Below are 9,601 nucleotides of genomic sequence, written 5' to 3'. Positions count from 1 at the left end.
TATCTCAGCATCTGATAGAATGGCAGGCTATTACTTCAGATGCTTGGGCATTGGAAACAGTTGCCTAAGGTTACTGCCTTCCTTTCCTGCTAAAACCTCAGAGTAATCCACCGGGGAACAACGCTTTGAAGGTTCCAGATCCGCTCCTTATGCAGAAGATTTTAACCCTGCTGGAGAAAGGTGATATAGAACCGGTAACTGTAGCAGAGAGAAACAAGAGTTGGTACTACCCTTTTTTTCGAATTCCAAAGAAGGACGGAGGAATGAGACCCATCTTGGATTTAAGAGACTTGAACAAGTTCCTCAGGGAGGACAAGTTCAAGATGGTAACCCTTTCTCAGATCCTTCAGGTCCTCCAGCTTCAGGATTGGTTGGTATCACTGGACCTACAGGATGCTTACTTTCATGTGCCGATCCATCACAATCACAGACAGTGACAGTTGCCAATGGCGAACCTTAGGTACTATCAGTTTAGGGTTCTGCCATTTGGGCTAACCTCCGCCCGAGGGTCTTCACCAAGGTAATGGCGGTAGTGGCTGTGAGCCTCAGGAGAGGGGAGATTCACGTCTACCCCTACATGGACGACTGGCTGAACAGGGCCAGTTCACCAGAACCAGCCCTTGGTCACCTCAGCTATACTTGCCACTCCCTCCACAGGCTTGGCTTCTCCATAAACTTCAACAAGTCCCAAATGATACTTTCACAAAGACTCCAGTTCATTGGTGCAGTCCTGGATGTTTCCCTGGGAAAAGCCACGCCACCAGAGGTGAGGGCTCAAGACATTCTGCAGATAGTGACAGAATTCCAGAATGCCCAACATCTTCCAGCCTTCGATTTTCTGAGGTTGCTCAGTCTCATGGCATCCTGCATTTTTCTGGTGCCAGAGGCTCACCTGAGAATGAGATCTCTCCAGTGGGCTCTCAGGACTCAGTGGTCACAATTCTCAGGAAGGATGTCAGATGTCCTACAAATCGCAGGCAGATTATCACTGGATCTTCAGTGGTGGGCCTGTCGGGAAAACATCTTGAAAGGAGAACCTTTTTGGCAACCATGGCAGGAGAACAGTAGTGACATACACCTCACTCACTGGGTGGGGAGTCCATATCAACGATTTGACCATCAGTGGTCGTTGGTCTCCATCGGAGTCCAAACTACATATCAACATTTTAGAGCTGAGCGCAATCAGACTAGCGCTGAAGGCCTTTCTGCCCTCTGTACAGGGAAAGAAGGTCCTGATAATGATGGACAACACAGTGCCATGTATTACATCAACAAGAGAGGAGGTGTAGGGTCACTACCACTGTGCAGAGAGGCAATGCAGCTCTGGTTGTGGACTATACAAGAAGGAATTGTCTGTCGGCAGTTCATCTAGCCGGAGGGAAGAACATGATGGCAGACGTTCTGAGCAGGCAGAGCACAGTCTCCCACGAGTGGGAACTAGCTCGGGAAGTCCTTCAAGAGATCTTCACCCTTTTGGGAACCCCTCAAGTGGATCTGTTCATGACCAGTGCCAACAGGAAGTGCAAACTGTACTGCCCACTGAAATTTCACCCAAGAGGAGCTTTAGGAGACGCGTTTGTGGTGGACTTGGAATTTTCACTTTTGTACGCTTTTCCTCCAGTCCCCTTTGATTCCTCACATAATCAGGAGGCTGAGGCGGTTCAGGAAATCCATGATCGTAATTGCCCCAGATTGGGCCAGGAGAGAACGTGGTACCCGGACCTTCTGGACATGTCCATCTGCCTCCGATTCATCTTCCACTAAGAGAGGACCTTCTCTCTTTCTCTCTCTCTCTCTTTTTTTCTCTCTCTCTCTCTTTCTCTCTCTCTCTCTATTGAGACGAGGGTCAGGTTCTCCATCCGGATATCAGGACTCTCTGCCTTCACGCATGGTTTCAGAGAGGCTGAGATACAAGGATTGGGACCTCCCAGACGATGTAATGGAGGTGTTGCTTTAGGCAAGAAGACCAGCAACCAAAGCTTTATACCGCTGCCATTGGAATAAGTTCTGCAGCTGGTGTAGAGAGAAGAATGTTGACCCTTTCTCATGCAATACACCAATGGTATTATCTTTTCTTGTACACTTAGCAAATCTGGGGCTCCAGATTGGCTGAAGGGATATCTGGCAGCGCTATCCATATTCAAGCGCACTGCAGAGGAAGTCTCCTATTTTAAGATTCCTTTGGTAATCCAATTCTTAAAAGGATTAACTAATATTCATCCTCCAACTCCTTTCCAAGTCTCACTGTGGGATCTCAATTTGGTTTTACACTATCTAATGGGTGCTCCTTTTGAGGCTCTTCATTCTTGCCCATTACGACTTCTCACCTTGAAAACCGTTTTCCTAGTGGCTATAACATCTGCCCGAAGGGTGAGTGAGCTACAGGCTTTATCCTGCAAGCCTCCTCATACTGTCTTTCTCCCTAAGGTTGTTTCTGAATTTTACATCACTCAGAAAATAATCTTACCATCCTTTTATCCTCCGCCACACACGGGAAAAGAGCAAGAAAGGCTTCACAGACTCCACCCTAAGCGTGCACTGAGTTTCTACATTATCAGATTGGCAAGACTGAGACTGAATGATCAGTTGTTTGTGGCCTATACAGGTCATAAACTGGATCTAGCCATCACCAAACAAACCATCTTTAGATGGATTATTTTAACAATTTCAGATTGTTACAGACTGGCCGGTGAAGAGCCCTCAGAACATCTAAGGGCTCGCACAACTTTGTCTTCTTTGCAGAGGGGAGTTCCAATAAAGGATGTTTGTGCAGCTGCCACATGGTCGCCTGTACTCGCCTTTATGGAATACTACAGCCTGGATTCCTCCACTAGTCACGAGTCTGTTTTTGGAAAGGCACTACTGCACTCTTGATCACTTCTATTTCACTCCCTCCCCCGAATAAGGTAAATGCTTTGGGAGATAAGGAATACGTGGGAGGACACAATCCATTCCCACATATTCCTTATCGCTTCTCCCAGCCAACCCGGCAGTAAAACTTCCCTTGTGGTTACAGTCTGCGCTCTCTCAAGGAGAATAACCGTCTAACTCAAGACAGTGCTTAGCTCTTCAAAACGGAACTGAGCAACGGGCGCTGTGCACGCTACTTATACCAGTGATGACGTCAGGACGGAGACCTCCGAGGGACATCGACTCGACGAGGCATTGACGCACAGCGCCCTCTACTGGGAAAATAACATTCCGAAGCAGCAAGGTGGATATTAGGAAATATCAAAGATAAAGAATATGTGGGAGAAACATTCAGTCGAAAGAACGTTACCATGGGTAAGTAACTTTTTCATCTGACGTAAAGCACCACAAAACTCTTGCCCTTAACTCATCAAAGTGGTCTCACCATAGACACCATCTAAAGGCCAGTCTACCAAACTTGATCTCTATTCAAAAGATGTGGGACAAGCATTTTGGGTGGAAGGCTGCTGTGCATCCGTCGCTCTGCATTGAGAAGGTGTGCCTAGGGTGTGCTCATTGTATTTCCTACTCTACTAGGACTTTACTTCTGGGTTGTGCTCCATTGTGATCTTACTTCTAAGTTGCATCACACTGTGATTGTATTCCATCAGATTTGGCCCATTTTATTCTAAGGCTTTGACCACTGCGATTCGACTGCTAGAATCTCACCCACTGTACAACTGCTTTCCACTGAGGTCTCATTGCTAGGTTGTGGTCCTCTGTGATCTCATTCCTAGGTTGTGGTCCTCTGTGATCTTGCTCCTAGGTTGTGGTCCTCTGTGATCTCATGCCTAGGTTATTGTCCTCTGTGATCCCATTGCTAGGTTGTGGTCCTCTGTGATCCCATTCCTAGGTGGTGGTCTTCTATGATCTTGTACCTAGGTTGTGGTCCTCTGTGATCTCATTCCTAGGTTGTGGTCAACTGTGATTTTTCTCCTAGATTGTGGTCAACTGTGATTTTTCTCCTAGGTTGTGGTCCACTGTGATATTGCTCCTAGGTTGTTGTCCTCTGTGATCTCATTCCTAGATTGTGGTCCTCTGTGATCTTGCTCCTAGGTTGTTGTCCTCTGATCTCATTCCTAGGTTGTGGTCCTCTGTGATCTTGCTCGTAGGTTGTTGTCCTTTGTGATCTCATTGCTAGGCTATGGTCCTCTGCGATCTTGCTCCTAGGTTGTGGTCCTCTGTGATCTTGCTCCTAGGTTGTTGTCCACTGTGTTCTTGCTCCTAGGTTGTGGTCCACTGTGATGTTGCTCCTAACTTGTTGTCCTCTGTGATCTCATTCCTAGGTTGTGCTCCTAGGTTGTGGTCCACTGTGATCTTGCTCCTAGGTTGTGTTCCACTGTGATCTTGCTCCTAGGTTGTGTCCCACTACAGTTTTGTCCCTAGGTTGATCACCATTTCAGTCCTAGTCTGCACCACTTTGATTTAGCTAATGGGGTGTGCTCACTGTATTTCTGCTCCCAATTGTGATTTTCCTCCTACAATTGTCACCACTGTATGCTCGCTGCTCATTGTGATTTCACTCCTAGGTTTTTACCCCATTATGACTGTTACTAGGTCATCTCCCACTGTAGCCCTGCTTCCCATTGGCCTTTTGCTCCTGGTTTGTGCCCTGCTGTGTTGTTCCCACTGTTTCTGATCCTCATTGTGATTATGTTATTGGGCTGTGCCCATTGGTGCACACAGATAAGTCACACAGGTTGTGTTCCACTGTATTTCCACTCCCTGTTGTGTTTTACTACTGGGTGTTGCACCACTATCGCAAACTAGACTTAGGAGAAAAACTCTAGACACTTCACAATCTATAATCCACCTAGGTCTTCATCACAAGATGGATATGCATTTCAAGAGTCTCTTTCCCCAATATATATGCCACCATGATCGGAAGGCTACTTCCCCTAAATACATACTACCATGCTCTGAAGGCTACTTCCCCAATATACATACCACCATGATCTGAAGGCTACTTCCCCAAAATACATACTACCATGATCTGAAGGCTACTTCCCCAAAATACATACCACCATGATCTGAAGGCTACTTCCCCAATATACATACCACCATGATCTGAAGGCTACTTCCCTCCCCAAAATACATACTATCATGATTTGAAGGCTATTTCCCCAATATACATACCACCATGATCTGAAGGCTACTTCCCCAAAATACATACTACCAGGATCTGAAGGCTACTTCCCCAATATACATACCACCATGATCTGAAGGCTACTTCCCCAAAATACATACCACCATGATCTGAAGGCTACTTCCCCAATATACATACCACCATGATCTGAAGGCTACTTCACCAAAATACATACTATCATGATTTGAAAGCTTCTTCCCCAATATACATACCACCAGGATCTGAAGGCTACTTCCCAAAAATACATACCACCATGATCTGAAGGCTAATTCCCCTACCATGATCTGAAGGCTACTTCCCAAAAATACATACTACCATGATCTCGACTTCCCCAATATACATACCACCATGATCTGAAGGCTACTTCCCCAATACCATGATCTGAAGGCTACTTCCCCAAAATACATACTACCATAATCTGAAGGCTACTTCCCCAATACACATATCACCATGATCTGAAGGCTACTTCCCCAAAATACATACTACCATTATCTGAAGGCTACTTCCCCAAAATACATACTATCATGATTTGAAGGCTACTTCCCCAATATACATACCACCATGATCTGAAGGCTACTTCCCTCCCCAAAATACATACTATCATGATTTGAAGGCTACTTCCCCAATTTCCATACCACCATGATCTGAAGGCTACTTCCCCAAAATACATACTACCAGGATCTGAAGGCTACTTCCCCAAAATACATACCACCATGATCTGAAGGCTACTTCCCCAATATACATACCACCATGATCTGAAGGCTACTTCCCCAAAATACATACTACCAGGATCTGAAGGCTACTTCCCCAAAATACATAACACCATGATCTGAAGGCTAATTCCCCAATATACATACCATCATGATCTGAAGGCTACTTCCCCTACCATGATCTGAAGGCTACTTCCCCAAAATACATACTATCATGATTTGAAGGCTTCTTCCCCAATATACATACCACCATGATCTGAAGGCTACTTCCCCAAAATACATACTACCAGGATCTGAAGGCTACTTCCCCAAAATACATACCACCATGATCTGAAGGCTAATTCCCCAATATACATACCATCATGATCTGAAGGCTACTTCCCCTACCATGATCTGAAGGCTACTTCCCCAAAATACATACTACCATGATCTCGACTTCCCCAATATACATACCACCATGATCTGAAGGCTACTTCCCCAAAATACATACCACCATGATCTGAAGGCTAATTCCCCAATATACATACCATCATGATCTGAAGGCTACTTCCCCTACCATGATCTGAAGGCTACTTCCCCAAAATACATACTACCATGATCTCGACTTCCCCAATATACATACCACCATGATCTGAAGGCTACTTCCCCAAAATACATACTACCAGGATCTGAAGGCTACTTCCCCAAAATACATACCATCATGATCTGAAGGCTACTTCCCCTACCATGATCTGAAGGCTACTTCCCCAAAATACATACTACCATGATCTCGACTTCCCCAAAATACATACCGCCATGATCTGAAGGCTACTTCCCCAATATACATACCACCATGATCTGAAGGCTACTTCACCAAAATACATACTATCATGATTTGAAAGCTTCTTCCCCAATATACATACCACCAGGATCTGAAGGCTACTTCCCCAAAATACATACCACCATGATCTGAAGGCTAATTCCCCTACCATGATCTGAAGGCTACTTCCCAAAAATACATACTACCATGATCTCGACTTCCCCAATATACATACCACCATGACCTGAAGGCTACTTCCCCAATACCATGATCTGAAGGCTACTTCCCCAAAATACATACTACCATAATCTGAAGGCTACTTCCCCAATACACATACCACCATGATCTGAAGGCTACTTCCCCAAAATACATACTACCATTATCTGAAGGCTACTTCCCCAAAATACATACTATCATGATTTGAAGGCTACTTCCCCAATATACATACCACCATGATCTGAAGGCTACTTCCCTCCCCAAAATACATACTATCATGATTTGAAGGCTTCTTCCCCAATATACATACCACCATGATCTGAAGGCTACTTCCCCAAAATACATACTACCAGGATCTGAAGGCTACTTCCCCAAAATACATACCACCATGATCTGAAGGCTAATTCCCCAATATACATACCATCATGATCTGAAGGCTACTTCCCCTACCATGATCTGAAGGCTACTTCCCCAAAATACATACTACCATGATCTCGACTTCCCCAATATACATACCACCATGATCTGAAGGCTACTTCCCCAAAATACATACTACCAGGATCTGAAGGCTACTTCCCCAAAATACATACCACCATGATCTGAAGGCTAATTTCCCAATATACATACCATCATGATCTGAAGGCTACTTCCCCTACCATGATCTGAAGGCTACTTCCCCAAAATACATACTACCATGATCTCGACTTCCCCAAAATACATACCACCATGATCTGAAGGCTACTTCCCCAATATACATACCACCATGATCTGAAGGCTACTTCACCAAAATACATACTATCATGATTTGAAAGCTTACTTCCCCAATATACATACCACCAGGATCTGAAGGCTACTTCCCCAAAATACATACCACCATGATCTGAAGGCTAATTCCCCTACCATGATCTGAAGGCTACTTCCCAAAAATACATACTACCATGATCTCGACTTCCCCAATATACATACCACCATGATCTGAAGGCTACTTCCCCAATACCATGATCTGAAGGCTACTTCCCCAAAATACATACTACCATAATCTGAAGGCTACTTCCCCAATACACATACCACCATGATCTGAAGGCTACTTCCCCAAAATACATACTACCATAATCTGAAGGCTACTTCCCCAATACACATACCACATGATCTGAAGGCTACTTCCCCAAAATACATACTACCATTATCTGAAGGCTAGTTCCCCAAAATACATACTATCATGATCTGAAGGCTACTTCCCCAATATACATACCACCATGATCTGAAGGCTACTTCACCAAAATACATACTATCATGATTTGAAAGCTTCTTCCCCAATATACATACCACCAGGATCTGAAGGCTACTTCCCCAAAATACATACCACCATGATCTGAAGGCTAATTCCCCTACCATGATCTGAAGGCTACTTCCCAAAAATACATACTACCATGATCTCGACTTCCCCAATATACATACCACCATGATCTGAAGGCTACTTCCCCAATACCATGATCTGAAGGCTACTTCCCCAAAATACATACTACCATAATCTGAAGGCTACTTCCCCAATACACATACCACCATGATCTGAAGGCTACTTCCCCAAAATACATACTACCATTATCTGAAGGCTACTTCCCCAAAATACATACTATCATGATTTGAAGGCTACTTCCCCAATATACATACCACCATGATCTGAAGGCTACTTCCCTCCCCAAAATACATACTATCATGATTTGAAGGCTACTTCCCCAATTTCCATACCACCATGATCTGAAGGCTACTTCCCCAAAATACATACCACCAGGATCTGAAGGCTACTTCCCCAAAATACATACCACCATGATCTGAAGGCTACTTCCCCAATATACATACCACCATGATCTGAAGGCTACCTCCCCAAAATACATACTACCAGGATCTGAAGGCTACTTCCCCAAAATACATACCACCATGATCTGAAGGCTAATTCCCCAAAATACATACCACCATGATCTGAAGGCTAATTCCCCAATATACATACCATCATGATCTGAAGGCTACTTCCCCTACCATGATCTGAAGGCTACTTCCCCAAAATACATACTATCATGATTTGAAGGCTTCTTCCCCAATATACATACCACCATGATCTGAAGGCTACTTCCCCAAAATACATACTACCAGGACCTGAAGGCTACTTCCCCAAAATACATACCACCATGATCTGAAGGCTAATTCCCCAATATACATACCATCATGATCTGAAGGCTACTTCCCCTACCATGATCTGAAGGCTACTTCCCCAAAATACATACTACCATGATCTCGACTTCCCCAATATACATACCATCATGATCTGAAGGCTACTTCCCCTACCATGATCTGAAGGCTACTTCCCCAAAATACATACTACCATGATCTCGACTTCCCCAATATACATACCACCATGATCTGAAGGCTACTTCCCCAAAATACATACTACCATAATCTGAAGGCTACTTCCGCAATATACATACTACCATGATCTGAAGGCTACTTCCCCAAAATACATACCACCATGATCTGAAGGCTACTTGCAGTTACTTCTTTCATTGCCCCATGGCACTTAACAGGGAGCAGTTGATCCCCTACCTCATCAAGTGGCCAAACCAGTTTGACTCTTGGAGGGTCTGGTTTTTCCTCAACATTCCTACGCTGGTTCAAGTCCTACCTCGCCAACGTCAATCAGCTTGTGCGGATGGACTACTCGAGGCCGCCTACGCTACCTGTCAACTGGGGAGTCTCGCAGGATTC

This window comes from Ambystoma mexicanum, chromosome 2q (assembly GCF_040938575.1).
Source record: "Ambystoma mexicanum isolate Mex_15411 chromosome 2q, UKY_AmexF1_1, whole genome shotgun sequence".
In the NCBI taxonomy this organism is placed as follows: domain Eukaryota; kingdom Metazoa; phylum Chordata; class Amphibia; order Caudata; family Ambystomatidae; genus Ambystoma; species Ambystoma mexicanum.
This window is presented reverse-complemented; position numbering follows the sequence as displayed.